This window comes from Corvus hawaiiensis, chromosome 4, assembly GCF_020740725.1.
Source record: "Corvus hawaiiensis isolate bCorHaw1 chromosome 4, bCorHaw1.pri.cur, whole genome shotgun sequence".
In the NCBI taxonomy this organism is placed as follows: Eukaryota; Metazoa; Chordata; class Aves; order Passeriformes; family Corvidae; genus Corvus; species Corvus hawaiiensis.
This window is the reverse complement of record NC_063216.1, coordinates 72,934,876-72,953,466: the sequence shown is the minus strand read 5'-3', so window position 1 is coordinate 72,953,466 and position 18,591 is coordinate 72,934,876. Positions and strand designations below refer to the sequence as shown.

Here is an 18,591-nt window from a genome sequence, read left to right as displayed (position 1 = left end):
AAAGACCTACCCCCATTTATACATTCAAGAAAATACTTGGAAGTTACAAACCAAGCTATTCCACCCTACAACAGATTTTTGCCAATCCTGAATTTACAAGGAGCACTTAAGTCTTATCCCCACAACTGAGAACCTAAAGAACCCTCCCCTGACCTCACTCCTGTACCACAATCATGGCAGGATTCCTGTATGGAGACAAAGGCACAATTGTAGTGGGTGCTCCCATGCACCTCCTGGAGCCACCAGTTTGGCAGCAGAGCAGAGAAGACTACAGCAGCACAGCTTTACCACTCACCAGATACCCAGAGCAGGATCTGAGTCACCTCAGCCTTAGGTCCTGAAGAAAGCCTTCAAGCTCTCCTCACTTGCATTTTTCTGCTCTGAAGAAGCAGAAAACAAATATTTGAGGCACAAGGCCCCAAGAGCTAAAGTCTTCCTCTTCTTCTTGCTACAGCCAAGATGCCTGCCCTGGAGCAATGGACCCAGGTATAGGACAGGCCCTCTTTCCTGCCTTTTATCCTCACCCTTACTGGCAACAACAGAAACCACCTGGCTCCCTATATCAGATAGCACAGGCTGTCCTAATCACCCTGCAGCAGCTGCCACCCACTCTACCACTGCACTCTCTTTTCTGTGTCCCTGCACCAGCCCTGCTCTGTCCCCAGGATGTGAGGGACCCACAGCTCCGGCTTCGGAAGTTTCAGTCCCTAGAGCAGTCCTGCACAGAGAGGTGGAACCACCTCGTAATCTCAGCCTGCGTTGGCTCAAAAATACCAAGCAAACATCGGATTGTGCACTTTTGTGTACACATCTGGATACAAGGAGGCAAGGATGGTCAAAAAGATACAGCTGCCTAAGTGACTGCAAAGCTTTTGGCACAAATTCAGGTGTGCCAGGGAGACACGGCAGAGGCTTGGGAAGCACAGCAGCTGGACAGCCAAGACAGACTTGTTACAATGAGAGCAAGGAACAGAGCTCTGCAACAGAGAAACCTGAACTGGTTTAACTGGGTCCTTCTCCTTATAAAATAGTTATAAAAAGAAATGTGAGATTACAGGACCAGCTGAAACTGCTGTGCTAATAAAACACAGGAAACCATTGATCTCAATAATGTTTGCTGAATGCTTACAGAGAAACAGGTCTGCAGGGCTAAAATATCTTACCAGTTCTCATTTAATGTTTTTAGACATATACAGATCCTTGTGAAAGTCAAACACAGCAAGTGGAGAGAATCCACACCCAAATGATTCCACAGTAATAGTGGGTTTGCTGAAATTTTGAATGCAGAAGATAGCAAAGGTTTTCCTGCATAAATACAAGACTGATAACTTAAAAAAAGCTGTCCACAACCTGCCATAATAACTTAGTATCACCCATCTCAAAGAAACAAGAGCAACATAAGGAGTTCAGAGAAAAAACTCAGAAGTAAATACAATTTATTTTTTTCTTCACATGAATGACTGTGCAACTGAGATCCTCTTAAATTTAAGCATCACTAACAGATTAGCCAAAAAGCTAAACTAGAAACCCAAAAAGCAAAACTAGAACACAAAAAGAGAGATGGAATTTACTTAACAAGGTCAACAATAGATCCTGGCACATCTCTGCCTCAGGAAAAAGAATTTACAAATGGAAAAGACACTTACCACAGAGTTTTGTAAATATGGGTTGATGCTCACACACCACCACTCAGCGTAACATGCAAAAATTCACCCTTGTCAGATGCACACACATACCCCTGAAGCCACACATTTATGGCAGCTTTTTCCAGAACCAGTCAGAAGTTTTCCTTTATGTCCACAGCTGACGAAGTACCATTGCATGTGTACCTACCATATCGTGTCGAATTCTCCTGGGTTTTGAAATGATCCGCACTTCCTACTTAGAGCTGGAGCTAACTCATTTCCCAAAGAGTTTGGTTATACATCTCCCTTGATGAAAAATTTAAATTGTTCGGCTAAGAAGCAGTGTCTTTTTACCCCAAGACACTACTCCAGCAGGAGTTCAGTAAATAATGTGAAACAAAACCAGGGAAAGGAATCAAAGTGTTTTGTAACTAGCACAGAAAGGGTTTGGGGTTTGTTTTCACAAAGTTCAAACAGAAGAAGTTTTATGACTTAAGTAGAAGGAGTGCCAAAGAGTTTGGAGAAGGAAGGTTTCCATTAAACAGATCTGAACTGGTTCAACAGTAATTTGAGCTCTGTATGAGCTCACATTTTGCTGTGCCACTGTCAGCAGTGAAGCAAAAACTTCACAAAACACAGGAGGGAGCTGATGACAAATGAGAGGGCAAGATGCAATGCAAGGCCAGCTCTGAAATAGTTACTTGCACTGTATTACAGCCTGCCATGACAGAGCCTTTCCCACATTTTAAAGCTGCAAACGTAAACACCACTTAAAAGGAAATTTACGTGAATTGTGAAGCAGGGAATGAAAATAATGGGCTGGAAGAAAATGATGAGTTTTCCTATGCCTCAAGGAGCAGCCTTGGGATGTTCCGGCTCTCAAGAGGTAATCATGGTTACCAGGGCTCTCCATTTGTAGGGAGCGGGATTTCAGGATGGTGTTTCCTTTCCCCCACCCTTTGCAGGCTGTCAGGAGAGGCTGCTATCAGCTGTGGCAAACCCCACTCTGGGACATGGAGATGATGTACAGCAGCTCAGGACAGCTCATGGGCAGAAAGCTCAACTGCTTTTGAGGTCTGGCAGAGACAACTTAAGGAGTTGTCTTTCACCTGCACGTAAGTCAGCTCTGATTCACAGCAGAATTATAATTTTGATGGTGAAAAGCAGCTACTAAAAATGCTTTCTTGCAACAACACTGCCAAGAAAAGAGCCAGGAGACTCTCTGACAGCATCTGCAATTTATGGGAAATAGGCAATCAAGGAGCCATTGTGGGGAGGCTCAGTGGTGGGTAATGCTGCCTGGAGTTCATCCCTGTCTGCCAGCACCTATATCGCACAAGGGCAACTGAGCACATTCCCATCAGTTCCTGCAGCAGGTAATGCAGGTGACCCTTTGGAAAGGGGGGCCCACAATCCCACAGCATCAGCCCACAAGAGGGTGACTGGAGAGAGTCACACCAAATCTGCAGCTGACATGAGTCCCAGCTCCTGCCTGGTGCCAGGGCTGCACTTACAAGGGTGCGGATGCTGTCCCTGCATTCTCCCCTGTATGGCACACACAGGATGGCACCCAGGGGACTGCTGGGCTCTGGAAGGACATGGTGACATGGTTTGTCTGATGGGGATCTAACAAGACACCACTTCCTCTTGGGCAGCATGGCAAGTCTCCCTTCTGACAGCTTAACGTTTGATCCACAGATCTGCACATAATCAGCTCAGTGTTAGGATCTGCAGTTAAACCCCATTTATTGTCTGAACCTGAAAATTAGAGACAAAAACCAGAAGATTCAGGGACAAAAAGTAAAGCAAGGCAGTCAGAGTTGTTTCTCTCCTCGCTACACATGACTGTAAATGCAGCCAAAGGACATCCACTGGCAGGCAGAATTGATACTGGTTCGATCCCTTCTAGAGAGGCGAGCAGGCTGTTACTATGCTCCAGCAGAAAAAGTTGGGAATTACTAAAAACCTCACAGAAGTTTGGAGCAGGGAGGTTCATTCCTCCTGGGGAAGGCAAAATGAGTCACCATCTGCAGTGGCAGCCCAGCTGCCCAATTCCTGCTCAGACAGTTTAAAGCCTGACTGAGTGGTGAACAGCACTTACAGCAAGACATCGCATCAAGAGAAACCAGGTTAATGGTACAGGAGGCAAGGCACAGGCTTTGCTCAACAGGAGCTCTCCTCTCCCAGGAGTTCTGCAGATGGCATCCTTCATACTGCAGCAAATCCAGACAATGCTGGAAGTGTTCAAGGCCAGACTGGATGGGGCATCGAGCAACCTGCTCAAGGTGTCCCTGCCCATGGTAAGAGTGGTGCAACTAGACAATCTTCAAGGTCCCTTCCAGCCCAAACCATTCAGTGATGCTACAAACCCTGGGCACACCTTACAAGAGTATCAACAGGAATCCTGCTATGGGACTCATACTTTGCATATAGGAAGGCAATTTTAAATATGGATTGGCTTGATAAAGGGGACTCTTTAGTACACCAGTGCAAACATGCAAATGAACAGAAACACATAACCTGAATAACCAAGATTTCTTTGCATATTGAGACTTGCCAGCCAGTTCTTCTTCAGGCTTCACTGTAAATGGAAACATAAGTATTTTTGATAACCAGTAATAATGACTTAGGAGAATCTCTCTGATTTTTATATATTACATGGGCAAGAAGCCAGACAGAGCATTTAGTTAATTAAAGTTTTATTGATAGTAGTAAGTGGTACATTTCTGACATCCTTCTTTTTTCCTCCCCTGTAGAATGTGACCCTCGCCTTCCTTGATGTGCAAACAAAAGAAAATAAGAAAAAATAACTATGTTACTTCCTGCAAGAGCCAAGTAAAAAAGCTACCACAAAAATAAATAAATAACAACCAAATTCATCATTCAACATAGCCATACCCACAGAAACACTAATTTGCAGATGAAATGGGAAAGAACCTTGCCTAGGCTGCTAAAGAGAAATTAGATAGATACATTTCAAATAAAAAAACAAAGGCAGGAAGTAGGAAAAAATAATGAGATCCTTATACTCTGCAAGTTGGCCAAATGCATCAACCCTTGTTATATTTGGTTTTCATGTGTTACTCACTAGGCATGTTCATGCACTGGGAAGAAAACCAGATAAAACATGTGGTTATTGGCCCACAGAGATATCACAGCTAGAATGCAAGCTCAGGTCTGCAGTAGCTTTCCTTAATAAGTTCTTTCTCTATTTAAGCAAAGATTGATCCTACATGATGTGACAGGCCACCGATACAAATAAATTGCCTTATGATATGATCTGTGAGCAGCCAACATATATTCACCATGGGCTGAGTTCTGCACTAGCATGTCTAAGTTTCCACTTCATGTAAAATCAACTTTTATCTCTCTGTGATACAACCCAGCAGTTGAAATCAATGCTTAGTCTTTCAACCCAAAGGCCTGCAGCCAGTTTACAACTACATAATTTGAAATAACAGGAGTTTCCGATCCATTCCAATTTTCAAGCCTTTGTGATGCACATGTCATTGAATTACAGGAACAGCTCATGCAGTTACAGAAAGCTTCTAGAAGGAAGTGATAACTGAACATTACCCTTTACAGCTGTAACCAAATAATGGGACTGAAATACATTGGGTTTTTTCCCCGCCTCCAGCTTTACAGAATTTCATGTGGTTCATGGGTCAGAAGGTCAGCAAGGACAAAAGTATTATCTGCTGTTCCCCACTCGCTACCCACAAACTGCCAGTTAATGCTGAAGGAAATCGGAGTGGTTTGCTTGCGCAACAGGCCTTTCTAAAGAGGTAGCAACCATGTAGTAAAGCATTTACACACGAGATAGGGCTAGGATGCCATTCTGATGCCCACATCTTAATGAAATCAGCATGGCTCTAGCAAAACCAGAGCCACCACAGGGAGTTCCCTGGGTACAAAGCTAAGCTGCAAAAACACATCCAGGGAGAGATTGTTCCGTAACCATGAAGCAAATACAGGGCCAGGTCAGGAATTTAGGTGAAACAACCTTCTTAGATTTCTTGTATGATAATGTAAGTGTGCACATGCAACCCGCCCCATAACTTTTGGCCAGCTTCAGCCAAATTTTTAAAGGGTTTGAAGCCTCCATGAAACTCCCCTAAACTTCATGTAAACTGATGGCCGAGCAATGAAAGATGCCAGGAGTCCTGGCTCTGACAGGCTTCAGTTCAGTGTTGCCAGACAACAACTGCAAGTAACAGCCTTTGGCAGAATGTTAAAAGCAACAACAAACAAACAAAGAATTTGAATCAACAGGAAATGAATTGTCAGAAAAACAAACCCAAGGTTTATGGAAGGCAAAACTGGAGGATCCCCACACTGACCACATGTGAACTGTTATGACAACACTTACGCAACACAGAAGAGGTCAAGTTTGTGATGATGGAGTGAACGATTCACACAAGCTTATCTCATACAGCTCAGATAGAAAGTGTACAGCTTCGGGCTGTAGCAGAAATACATATGGTACAAACAGATATACCCTTCTTTTTTCTTAGTTACCTCATATTTCACTTTTTTTACAGTCTAATATTACAGTGTGACCCATTTTCTTTCAAAGTTTATCAAACACGATGAAAGGATCAACTCTAACATACCTACCTACCTCATTCTTTCTCAAAGTAGGTGTCCTGTTAAGACAGTTCTGGCTTCTGGGGCACATTTAAAGGAAAAAACCAAAACCAAACGCACACACAAAAAAAAACACAAGAAAAAAAAAAACCAGCCCAAAACAAAACAAAAAACCCCAGCACAAACAAACAAAAAAAGCCCCAGAAGCCAAAATTATTCCAATTTAAAATAAAAATACCTCTTCTATAAGGAAAAACACACCATCAATGTCATGAACATGATTAAAATTTCAGAATCTTTCAAGAACCACTTCCAGTAATTTTACAAATTTCCTGTTGTTTGTAAATTACAGAATTGGCATCTACAATCTAAAGCATCTTTCACTTTAAGGAAAAAAAACCAAACCCTACTAACCTTTAAAAAATTGCCATATATGGGATGGAAATGTAACTCTGCTGCAATAAGAATAAAGCCAGTTTCCTCCAAACCCTAGATTAAATTATAAACCCTAGGCAGAGGTAAAGAAAGGCCTTCTCAGAATGCTCTAGTCCCTTCTACGAACTTTAAAGTAGTAACACTTAAATCTAGTCTAGACTTTCAATGTCCCAAACTTGAATGATTCAAGCTTTTTAACTTCCATTCAACCACTCTTCATTTAACACTTTGTTTACAGAAAGATATTTAAATTGTTCTAAAGAGCACCACAGCTCACTGTAGAACCTTTTGATTCTCTAGCAGGCACTATAATTTATTTACTTTAGGTTTTCCATTATTCAGGTGCTGGCTAGTGCACATTCAAATGAATCACAAACAGCAGAACAAACAAGACAGTTCAGGCAAAGGAACACAATTCAAACAACATCCAGTATGGGAGACATTTAGACGCCCAGAGAACTAGGAAATTCTTGCTCTGCTTTTAACTTAGCATGTTTAGAACCAAAAAATTATCATTACAGAAGACTGAAATTGCTTAAAGTTACACAGAAATGCCACTAAAAACTCCCTATCTCTTAATTTTCACCAGTGATACAAAGGCATTGTCCAAAAACACTGCAATAAATAGATACTGCAATGAATTCTTTCCAAAATTCCTTCCAAATTAATATCCAGAAGAAGAGGAGAGAAACCCCAAAGCCTGTTACAGGACTACACTGTTCTTCCAAAATACACAAACATTGGAGTGGTGCAGTGACCAGGTGTGTGCTACCACCCCAAGACCACGCAATTTAGAGAAGTAAGAATTGTGCTTGGAGACCCACCATCCTTTCCACTAAAAAAATAACGATCCTGGATGGCCCTTGTGATCCAGGGAACTTACCAAAAGGAAAAAAACAAAAACAAAAAAACCCAAACAAACAACAACAACAAAAACCCACAAAACACAAAAAAAACCAAAAAAACCCAACCAAACAAAATTATGTTATGCTCAGCCAAAATTGCAATGAAAATTAACATTTGACCAAGACAGAGAAACTGACATTTAATGAAGCTGCAGTTGATGACATCCCATAAAATTATGCCAATCACTTGTCTTTGAGTCAGCTCCATCTCCACATTTAGTACAGGGCTCTGGCTGACTCACACCAATCCTGGGAGATAAGTAAAGGAAATTTCGAGCATGATTTTGCTGCAGCTTTTCATGATGAACTGTAAATTTGCCTAGTTCTCTTCATTTGAACTCTAGTTATTTGAAAATTTAATTTAAATTCCAATTTGTTTTTAGGAATTTTCTCAGAAGCAACAAGCTTAATGGGGGTAATGCTGGATGCACAAAATTGGCAAGTAGAGAAATGATCTAGTCTAAACAGATTCTGTTTTCAGTAAGAAGCAGCTTTTTAGGCTGCTTACTTGCCTAAAGGCATTTATGGGAAGAAGATTTCTATATTGGGATAGTGAGTTTATGCTTGAAATATAAAGTTTATATTATCTTTTCATTATGTTTCTATTTGCATTGTTTCATCTTGTCTGTTGTTCTCTTGGTTCAAAGTCCCAAGTTCACATTCTATCCTTGCATTAATTAGTTATAGCTTTAGGCAAGTCAATTCAGGCTTTGTTTCTTAATCTTTAAAAGAAAGACAATAGTAAATATTTATGTACTCTAAATAGATATTGGAAAGATGTGTTACCCTGACACAGTCAGTTTTTCAACCACACCACTCTATAAAATTCTATGCAAAAATTACCCAGTCTACCCACATTAACTGGAATGGTTGTAATTTTTGTAAATGGCCTGTGGCATTCCCTATTCTTTCCTTCCTCAAGGAGACCATTTCCTACAGTACATTTCAAAAGCCTCCCAGGCAGCAAACCATGCTACCCAGAGCTGAGTTCATGGCATCCTAACTATGACAGTTAAAAAAAAAAAAAAAAAGTACATTGATTACAGAGACATTTAACCTTAGGAATCTGAATTACTGTATATCATAGTACAGAATTTTTTTCCACTCCTCTTCCTGGGGGAAAATACAGAGGAGTAAGAGCTCCTTATGTCATTGCTTTTACAGCAATAATTTTTCTGTGATATTCAATGTTTTGTTGACTAGTGTCTGTAATCTGGTCCTTTCTAAATCCAATCTTTGCCTGACTTCCTCGCACACAAAACATCTGCACTTACAAAGAAAATTAACTACATCTGTGCCTGCTTTACTAGTCAATTAATCAGCTTCCTATTAGGGAGAAAAAATATCCTAAACCAAGGTGGGAATCTGGAGATAAAATAAAGATGAACCTCAAGCCTTGTGAAGCATCAAACCTGAGCAGGAAATCAGCTGGGGCTTCTTCATCATTAGAGATAAAACAGGAATAAATAAACTCACCACTGGCTCAAACTTTAATTCTTAATTCTGCTAGTGCTGATGTTACTTGCAACAAAGAGATTAAAACCCAATACTAAAATGGGAGGAAGGGGTTGAAACAGTCCCTTAGAGCAGTCATTTAACAAAGCACCACTTTATCAATGCATGCCATGCCCAATTTGATTCATTAATTCCATTTCAGTGCTGGAAGGAATAAAGTCTTTGAAAGCACACACTCTTCTACTTTAAAGCTGATTCTAAACTCTTGCCTTCAGAGCACAGAACAGCACTCCCCCTATATGCCACCAGATGCTGACAGTCAAAATGATTAAGCATTAAAACAAAGCCTTCCATCAATACAAAAAAGAATCCACAGGGAAGTTGAACAGGTGACAGTACCTGTTCTTCAGCAACAAGTCTCCTTCATAATCCTGTGGTGGGAATGAAAACTACAATGCTTTGGAAAACAACTTTACTGAAAGCTGATATGAGGATGCTTCAGCAATTAAGAATTTTGTACACCAGACACCGAGATCTTAATTAGAACATCAGTATAAACCTGGGCATCCTTCTGGGGCAAAGCTGTTGCACATCACACACTGAGCCCACCACAACCTCAGCACCACAGAAATTAGATCCTCTCCCTGGCAGATGCTGCCTGCAGTCATCCCGTGCTAGCAACACTAGGACAGCTTTGGGGAAAGGAAGAACTACTTAGCCACAGGAAATCATGGCAGTGGATTAGGAAGAGACTAGACAGACACAGGAACTACAGTTTGAGCAAAAAATTTAGCTACTTAGGTATCCATATGGCCCACTGCCACAGCATACAACAAGTCCCCTAGGACTTAAATACGTCCCCATCCTGAAGTTCTTTTCCCAGTTCCTTTAAAAAGATATCCCAGTATCACTGACCTGACTGACTCCTGACTGCATTTTGAGTGGGCCTCCAGTTTTAGAGTCATCTGCTCTAAAATTACACAATTAAAGTGACAGCAGTTCTAGAAATGTTCTAGAAGAAAAGCACTGGTCTAACTTGTATTAAGCCCTGCTTTCTTTGAAAATCAGATTTACTGTATAGACCAGTGTTTCTCCTCCCTGCAATATTTTTGGCTGAAGCTGGCAAATGGATTACATTTAGCTAAAGAACACGTTGTCTTGGATCTGTTAATCCTATTAGTTACCTGGAAATAGGTACCAAGGTTGAGGAGATGCTTTTTTAGTGCTTCTATAGAGAAAAAGTAGGCCCTAACTAGCTGCAGAGCAATGAAGCAGCTTTATATAGATACATAATGTTACACTGGAAGTTTAAGTAAAAAATCTGTCTCTCCATCAAAGCAGCTGCATTCAGTGCAAGAAAAATTTTTCCACTTCAACCCTCACACCAACATGCTTCACCTTTTTCTGTCTCTAATATCCATTCACACACCCTTACTTAAACTGTTAAGTTCTTCAGGGCAGAGACTGTCTCTTTACAACAGTGATAAGCAGGAAGGGCCCTCAGGCCACTGGAAAAAAATCCCCAATAGCTGGCACACTTATTTTCTAACTTCATGTGCTAACTTGTCCTCAAATCCTTAAGCAAAGAAATTATTTTATTTTGCTTACATACTACACTGAAAAAACACCCAACCAACAAACCAAAACAAAACCAGTCATTGCACATTCAGTAAATTAGATTTACAGAGGAAACTTTGAAGGTACAGCACTTTTGCCCAATTAGGAAAAGGATGTACCATATAACATGGCCAGGTGATCCTCTAACCTCTCCCTCTTTATGCCCAGTTGAATCAGTCATTAACTGCAGACAAAGCAAGACAGGCCCAAGAACTCAGATTGGAGCTTCCCCAAAAGAGATTTTTGATAAAATGGCATCTGTAACATCGGCTTTGGCCTTTTAAACTAAATCCTCCACCTAAGACTGACAAGCACATTCACAAACTCCAGTCTTCATTACAAGCTTCAAGGCTGGCTTTCTAGTTACTCTGTTTCAGAAAAATATTTTTTTAAATCTTTTCAACACGATTTAGTTTCACACCAAGAGATAAATGCTTTCTGCTCTTCAGAGACATTAATTTTCTTGAATTCTAAACCTTGCTTTCAAGGTATTTTCTGAAAAAGGAAGAATATGTTTGCTCGTATTTTGTGTAAGAAGTTTATGACTTGCTCAGCCTTCTTGTACTTGAAAGAACAAACAGATAAATGAACAGTAATGGGCAGGCTAACATTGCCTTTGGAGAGTCACTCCCACAGTTGCAATCTGTGGTAACAAACCACTCACAGGACAACCCTTGCATAGCCAGGGCTCCCTTCCAGAACACACCAGACTCCGTGTGCCTGAGCACTTCTGATCAGGCACTGTGTCACTGCGCTGCTCACTATGACAAAGGACACAGGAGAATGGTGGGACAGTGACAAGGCAAGCCAAGCTCACCTTCCAAAGGGCACCTTTTTGTGTGGCAAAGCCACTGCCCACACCCCTGACATGCTGGGTACAACCCCCAGCACTTGTTTGCTTCTGCACATTAGACAGGGATGGCCTCAAATGTATTTGAGGCTTGGAAGAAAAGATTGGTTTACTTTTAGAAATACCAAACCATTGCCTTCCAGCCAATGAAAATCCCCAAACTACCATGATTCTCTCCCTAGCTTTTCCTACATTCTCACGTGAACTGGGTTATGAATTTCTGACAGACTGTTTTCAGGGAGCAGCACTGATGTGCCAGGTATTATGAGAGTTTAAGAGGTGTTTTATAGCTTGCCTTATATGTCATAGATCTTCTTCACGGACAAGTAACCTCGAAAAGCCCTAGGATGAAAAAAAACCAAATCCAACCACAGGACCATGAAAGAAATCATAACCCAATGAAACTCCTCCTCCCTATTCTCTCCAAAAATAAACTCCACAAATCCCAGTGGCTTCAGATAAAAATTGGCTTTCTTCTTCTACCAGCAGCCAAGCCCCAAACTGCATCTCAAGGTGAGGCCAAGCACCCACTCTCCCTTGAAGAGCACCAAGGAGCTCAACCATTGCAGCAAGTCTGAAGGACATAGCAGCAATGCAATGTGACACTCAGCAAGTCATCTTTGTCCTCAGTGACACTTCAGAGGAAACTCAGGTAGCAGAGACATATTTCAGTGAAACAGCAGAGCAGTGTACATGTTTGAAGGGCTGCTCAGCTAGTCCTCGTGCCAGGAAGAAGAAAGGTTACTCTGACTTAAAACTCCTCACTCTTCAGAGGTACTGAACAGTAAAGCTGTACCTCTGTGGTGTTTCTAACATGCAAAGCTACCCCAGACCATTCCCTCTGAGCCCTGTCCTTAAGTGCTCCACTCAGCTAGAGGTGCACTTCACCCAGTTGACAGCATAAACTCCAGCTTCCCTGAAATCTTTTCAGCTTGTTTAGAAGCATCCAGCACAGGCACTGGCCTAGATTAGGAATGCAGTTATGCACACACGAATGGTCTTGACCCACTTCTTGTCACATCGTCCTGGCTACTCAGAGCTGTGAACTCTATTTATTATTAGCACCAGAACAAAAAAAAGCCTGTGTATGTACATGAGGTCTGACAAATGCCCACTCACTGCACAGGCAAGGAATGAAAGGAATTGTTCTACTATTTGCCTTCATCATCCTCCTCTCGCCAGCCCACTGAATGCCATGACTATTGAAATACCTTTGATGGGCAGTGTTTGCCTCCCCTTCAGGGCAGACACTGCTGACTGAGTTAGTTAGCACCAGAGGGCACAAGCATGGTGAACTGGACATCCTTCAAGGAGCACAAAAGAACTCTTGATATTCAAGTAAGGAAAAGCAGCTCACAGTGAGCTCCCCTCCACACAATAACACTTTCAAGACTTAGTTTCCCCTGCCTAAAATATACTAGACTACAAACCAGAGGGACTGCTTCAAATGAAGCCAAACATGAGGACAGTTTCTCCTTCAGAAGCATTCCTGGGTTTCAGCTCTCCTGCTTACAAGAAAGGTAAGTAAGTCCCCAGTACAAGGTAAAAAATAAGACCCATCCCACCACAAGCAGCAAGGCTGCTCTCCAGGATATTAAAATACCCCGCACAGCAGCAGCACTTTTCACGCTTCATCATCACAAGCTCTCTACAGGACTCTAATGCAGCTCTCACAGAGAGTCTGTAAATGTAAACGGCTGAGATTTGCTGAAGGACAGCACAGAGGTTTTACAGTTCATCCTGAAAGCACAATGCTGCCAAAAATTGCAATATAAATGTAAAAATAACGAAATTGAGCTCATCTAAATGAAAGGGATTTGTGCCACTGTTCCTAAATGACTGCACTATTTCTTTCTTTGAAGAGGAGCATGTATGTGCACAAAAGGCAACTTTCTGCTTTCATGTTGTCAAAGACATTTTAAAAATGTAAGCAAATCCAAAAGTTTTGCTTCAAGGATAAATAAAGCTAAACAAGGCAAAGGTTATTTCATTTGTGCTCCCTGCTGACAGCATAAAACTAGGATCCTTGTCCCACCTAAGCAAGCTGATGATCTGCTAAAGACTCAAATTCCACTGCAAACTACATCTATGCTACAAGCAAACTGCACGAAGTCACCACAAAACCTGCCCCTTCAGCTACACGCCCAGGCTAAACCAGTGGAGGAAACACTGATTTCAAAAGTTATTTTTAAATGTGATACAGGCCAGCAGACAGCACTGCACACAAACGCTCCAAAATCTTTGCGACTTATTCTTTTGTAGACACAGTTGCAAACACTGCTCTCCCACCTGTGAGAGTCCCACCCTTCATTGCACAAAACTTACAGCACTGGACTAAGCACAAGATATAGGCTGTCAGCACAAAAGATGTTTTGAAACCAAAGTTACAAACAGGACTGACTTGACAATTATAACCACCAAGCACCAAACACAGCACTGTAAGGAAAAGCACTACTTCAGTTTTCCCAAAGCAACAGAGCACAAAGGTAGCAGGTAACCTCCAGTGCTTTGAATGACATAGAAAAGGGAAGAAAAGACCACATCTTTCCTTTTTTTGCAGATACCAGTGCTCCCTGCTCATATAACCCCGTAAGATTTCTGCCACAAGAGAACTGCCACAGGCCACTCCCTGCTGTCATGCAACACCCACAGCCCTTCATACCAACACCCCAAAGCAGAAGAGCAGCCAGGTGAGAAGAGCAGCTACGTGAGTGTCTGTGCATAGCACAAGGAAGAGAAGCCACCCCTTCAGAAACCACTTTTTAAAAAAAAAAAGCACAAGCCTGGTTTCTCAGGGTGGGGATCTGCACTCAAACCTCACCCAGCTGCTGGGGTCACAGAAAGGCAGTCCTGCTCTTGATGTGACCCGCCTGGCTCTGCAAAGCCTCCTCTGCCCTTCTGCTGGCACCTGCTCACACACAGCTGTACAGTGGGACAGATGAAGGACCTCCCCAGAGACCCAGCCAGAAACCCATGGGTAAAAACAGCACCCACTACCTGAAGGCAGGTATAGAAAGAAGGAAAACGTCCCATTCTTTTTCTTCTCTCCTGTGTATGCTGAGTATCTTTGTTTAAGTACTTATCACTACAAAACCCTTGTTTTCCACAGTCTAACAAAGACCAACATGCATGGTGGTGGTGGAAGAGCAGTCAACCACTGAGTGCATCACAGCTGGGTGACCCAACCAATTTCCACATTGTGCCTTTTGGGCTGTGCCTCTTCTCCCACTCCTTCTGGCAGGAGCAGTACTGTCATTTCAATGCTTGCCAATAGCTCAGGACACACAAATTCAAGTTCTTGCACCACTACACAGTTCCTGGGTGGTCACAGGGAACTCATTTTCTTGCTTGTGCTTTTATTCCCCATCTGCAAAGGAAAGGTGTCTTCCTCACAATGGGAAGATGTGGTACCTTCCCACTTCAGTGTGGTTCTAGAAGGATTAATATAAATGAAGCATTCACAAAGGTAAGCCTGACAAGAGCATGCAAGACAAGTGGAAGTATTACTGATAAATGTAGTTCTAAACAGGTAATTTATCTTTCTCCTAAAAAAAATATTTTTCCTGTCAAATTTGCAGCTTTATGTTCAGGTTAGCATGTGAACAATTCTCTTTCCACAGCTGAATCCTTCCACTGTCTTATGTCAAAATGAAACATCAAAACCCTGACTTACATGCTTTTTAAATAAACACAGAGGAGTTGCAGGCTCCTTGCAATATTATGTTGTGCTGCAAACCATACTTCACTGACAGTCAAAAACACACCAGGTCTGGCCAAACCAGAACAAACTTTAGAGAAATAACTGCGTTGAAGAAGCGTTACGCACATTTTCTTCTCCTTCACAGTGAGACGGTGCATGTATCTTGCTCTTCGATACTGTGTCAGAATGGTATCAGCCCCGAGCTGTGTCAGACACGCTCTTTTTGTGTTCTTATGAGATGCAAATAGATCCAAAGTTGTACAACGCAGAGATGTCAGGTACAAAACGGCTCAGCAGAAGCTGAGCATTGAAACTGGCTCTGTTTACAACTACCACAGTCCCAGAACAGACTAAGAGTTGGCCACATGTATTTAATACTGTTAACCATGTACAAAGATAACATAGCTTTATTCAATAAAATATTTTCTTTGAAACTTTGATAGAGCCAAAGTTCTGTTAGAGCCAATTAGTGGTTAACAGTTCCACTCTTCTTCCCACAGCTAGCAAACATGATTATTTCCTTCTCTCTTTCCCCATTTTTCCTTCTGCTCCAACTTTTAGGTAATTTTCCTGTCCTTACTGATGTTGTGAAGAAGTGCTCTCAAAACCAGTTGTTTCTCAGCATCCTGAGTACGGGCCATGTGTAAAAACTGAGTGACTTCCCCACCCCCATCCCAGTCTACCGCTCTCTCTCAAGCCAGGCTGTTCCACTGCGTGACTCTGACAAACAATCTGCCACTTCAGCAAACGCACTGACCAGAGCCACCGCACAAATCAGATTGTGAAGGAGAGCGTGTGCGAGAAAGATCTCCCAACTGCAGCTGCCACACAGCTCCTCACTTAACCAGTCGTGCAGGGGGGGTGCAGGGTTCAACACAGTCTCAAAACCTTTAAATGCCTGGAGGTGAACTGGACTTCAGAGAAACTTCTTAATTTTGAAGAGAGAAAAAAGATGCTAAGACTGAAAAAGAAGGAAGAGAGTAAATTAAGGGATATGAGATCTGAAGCAGAAAGAAGAAAGCAAGTGGGAAAGTATTGTGAGGACCTGATGAGAGAATTCTCCCCTTTCTTCAAACTTTTGGGAAGCATCAGCATGCCATTTCAATTAACAATACTCAAGTGGTGAAGACAATATAGCGACACTACTCTTGAGCATTAGGGATGCAGAAGTGACATTTCACCTGCCAAAATCATCCCTGGCAAAACTCTACCATCACCAGTGGAACAACACCAAGCCCAGAGTTGCATTAAGACAATAAAGGCTTTGTTTCAGGAGATATGGGGCATTTCTGGTTCCTTATAATAAAGCTCAGCAAACAATTGTTTATTGTCCCTGAGCAAATATCGCTGACACCAAACCAGCAGCCACCACATTCATAGAACACACTGTCCATATATTGCTAGGAAAACATCCATCAACAAAGCAACAGATTGCCACTGTCCTGTTCATATCACGAGGAAATTAAAGACATTTTAAATGCCTCCCAAACTGCCTACCAGATCCACAAGCAGTCATTCTCATTTTCAGCAACATCCTTCCACACTCCTACTTCTCTGCCAAGTCAATGAAAGTTAAATGTCCTGACTGGTGCTACAGGACTCAGTGCACACACAGACATACAACAACGCTCCACTGCCAGAGTTATTCAACAATACTCCCACCACAAACTATACACTGCAACCACACTATGCTCGCACAGAAGCATCTTTTTCTCCTTCCGTTGCATTTTTGTTTGACCATGCGAATTCTCAATGAAATCCCACAAGTTCACATGTTCCTACCGCTCTCTCGAGTTTGCCACAAGCATGCCCTGGACTTACAGACTCTGCTCCAACGCCAGCCACGGCTGTACACCACATCTGCACAGTATCGATTTATGCCAGACCTCATTAAGCTATGAAAAAACTCAATGGCTGAAGCAAACAAGTACTTCAGGCACACAAAGTTCCTGTACTGCACCCTTTCTCCTTATGCACCCCCAAAGTGAGTTCATCCGTGCAGTTTCCCTGGCCAGCTGTGCAGCCTTTCAACCCAATGCATAGGAAAACCTGGACATTTGAATTCTCGGGATCCTTGAAGGAAACTTTGACCGATCCAGGTGGGAGCGGTGGGAGCAGAGAAGCAGCTCCTCGGGGCTTGTCCCGCTCCCAGCTTCTACTTGTTTTAAAGATCTGTAAGGAGACATCCACTGCCCACACCAGAAGTTCAGCTGCTCTGAATGCCCATTTTACAGGGCACCACATATAGGAAATACAATATTTATCTTTTTTTATCTGCTTTTCCGACTCCTCTACACATCCACCACTACCCACTCCCCCAGTCCTGCCAGCCTGCACCCACGGACCCCGCGGGACTATGGGGGTGCTCACACGGCTGCAAGAGTCACCAAAGGATCAAAGCTGCCCCCAAGAAGGCGCCGAACACACCACGGACACACCGAACACCCACCGACCCCAAGGCCTCGGCGAGCCGGGGACACCCGCAGGGGGCGGCGGGACCGGCGGCACCGCCGGAGCCCCGCGCACCCCGGGCACCCTTCTGCTTGCTCCCCCTTTAATTTATGCAGAGCCACGACGAACTCCCCGTGCTTCCCTTCACGAAGGAAGGCGCGGGTGCCCCCCCAGCCGGTACCCGCCGCTCCCCCCTCCTCCCCGGGAGCGACCGTCCCTCAGCCCCGCCGGGCTGGGATATCCCGTCGCTCCGCGCCAGCGCCTTTGTGTGCGGAGAAGACACAGAACCTACCTCGGCGGGGCGGCTCTGCCCGCCCGGCAGCGTGGGGGACGAGGGCAGGGGGAGCCGAGGAGGGACAGAGAGGAGCAGCCGCTGCCTTCCCGCCCGCCCGATGCCGCCGGAGTGTCCGCCCGGCCCCGCCACACGCGCGGAGCCGGCCCGGCCGCGCCTGAGGGGAGCGGCGGGGCGGGCCGGGGGCGGGCCCGGCGCTGAGTCACCGCCGCGGCCGCCCCGCCGCCTCCTTTGTTGTCAGGCGTGGAAAAATCCGGGGTGGCGGGGATGGCTAGGGGGAAATCCCGAGGGAAACGGGGGGAAAACGGGGCCGCGTGGCGGCCCGGGCCGGGCTCCACGGGCTCAGTGCCGCCCCGCCCCGGGAGGAACAACGCGCGCGGGGCCAGCCACGGGTGGGTCTCAAATTCCTGCCGGGGCCGTGGGTCCGCTGAGCGGCCCCGCTCACCTGCGGGAGCCGCCGCTCTCTCCAAGGAAGAAAATCTCCCAGCTGTGCCTAACTTTCCCGAGTGGTTCCTTCCCGTGTCCCTGAGCCCTGTCGCTGTGGATATTCCCACTTAATTCTGTCGGAATTAAGATCCCCATCCAAGTCAGAGGCCAAGAGGTCACGGCCAGCCAGACAAAACGTGTTCAGTGCATGCAAAATCTGTCTCGAGTGAGCACTACACGATGGGGAC

General features: G+C 43.9%; 1 protein-coding gene across 1 annotated transcript in view; it reads right to left on the bottom strand.

Moving 5' to 3' along the window:
- Positions 1-18,061, bottom strand: part of FAM107B (family with sequence similarity 107 member B) — a 59,273-nt gene extending 41,212 nt beyond the window's left edge. Inside the window, exon 1 of the mRNA XM_048302142.1 lies at positions 17,918-18,061. The gene's annotated coding sequence lies outside the window, so the exon portion shown is untranslated. The remainder of the gene's footprint in view (positions 1-17,917) is intronic.
- Between the last annotated feature and the right edge of the window lie 530 nt (positions 18,062-18,591).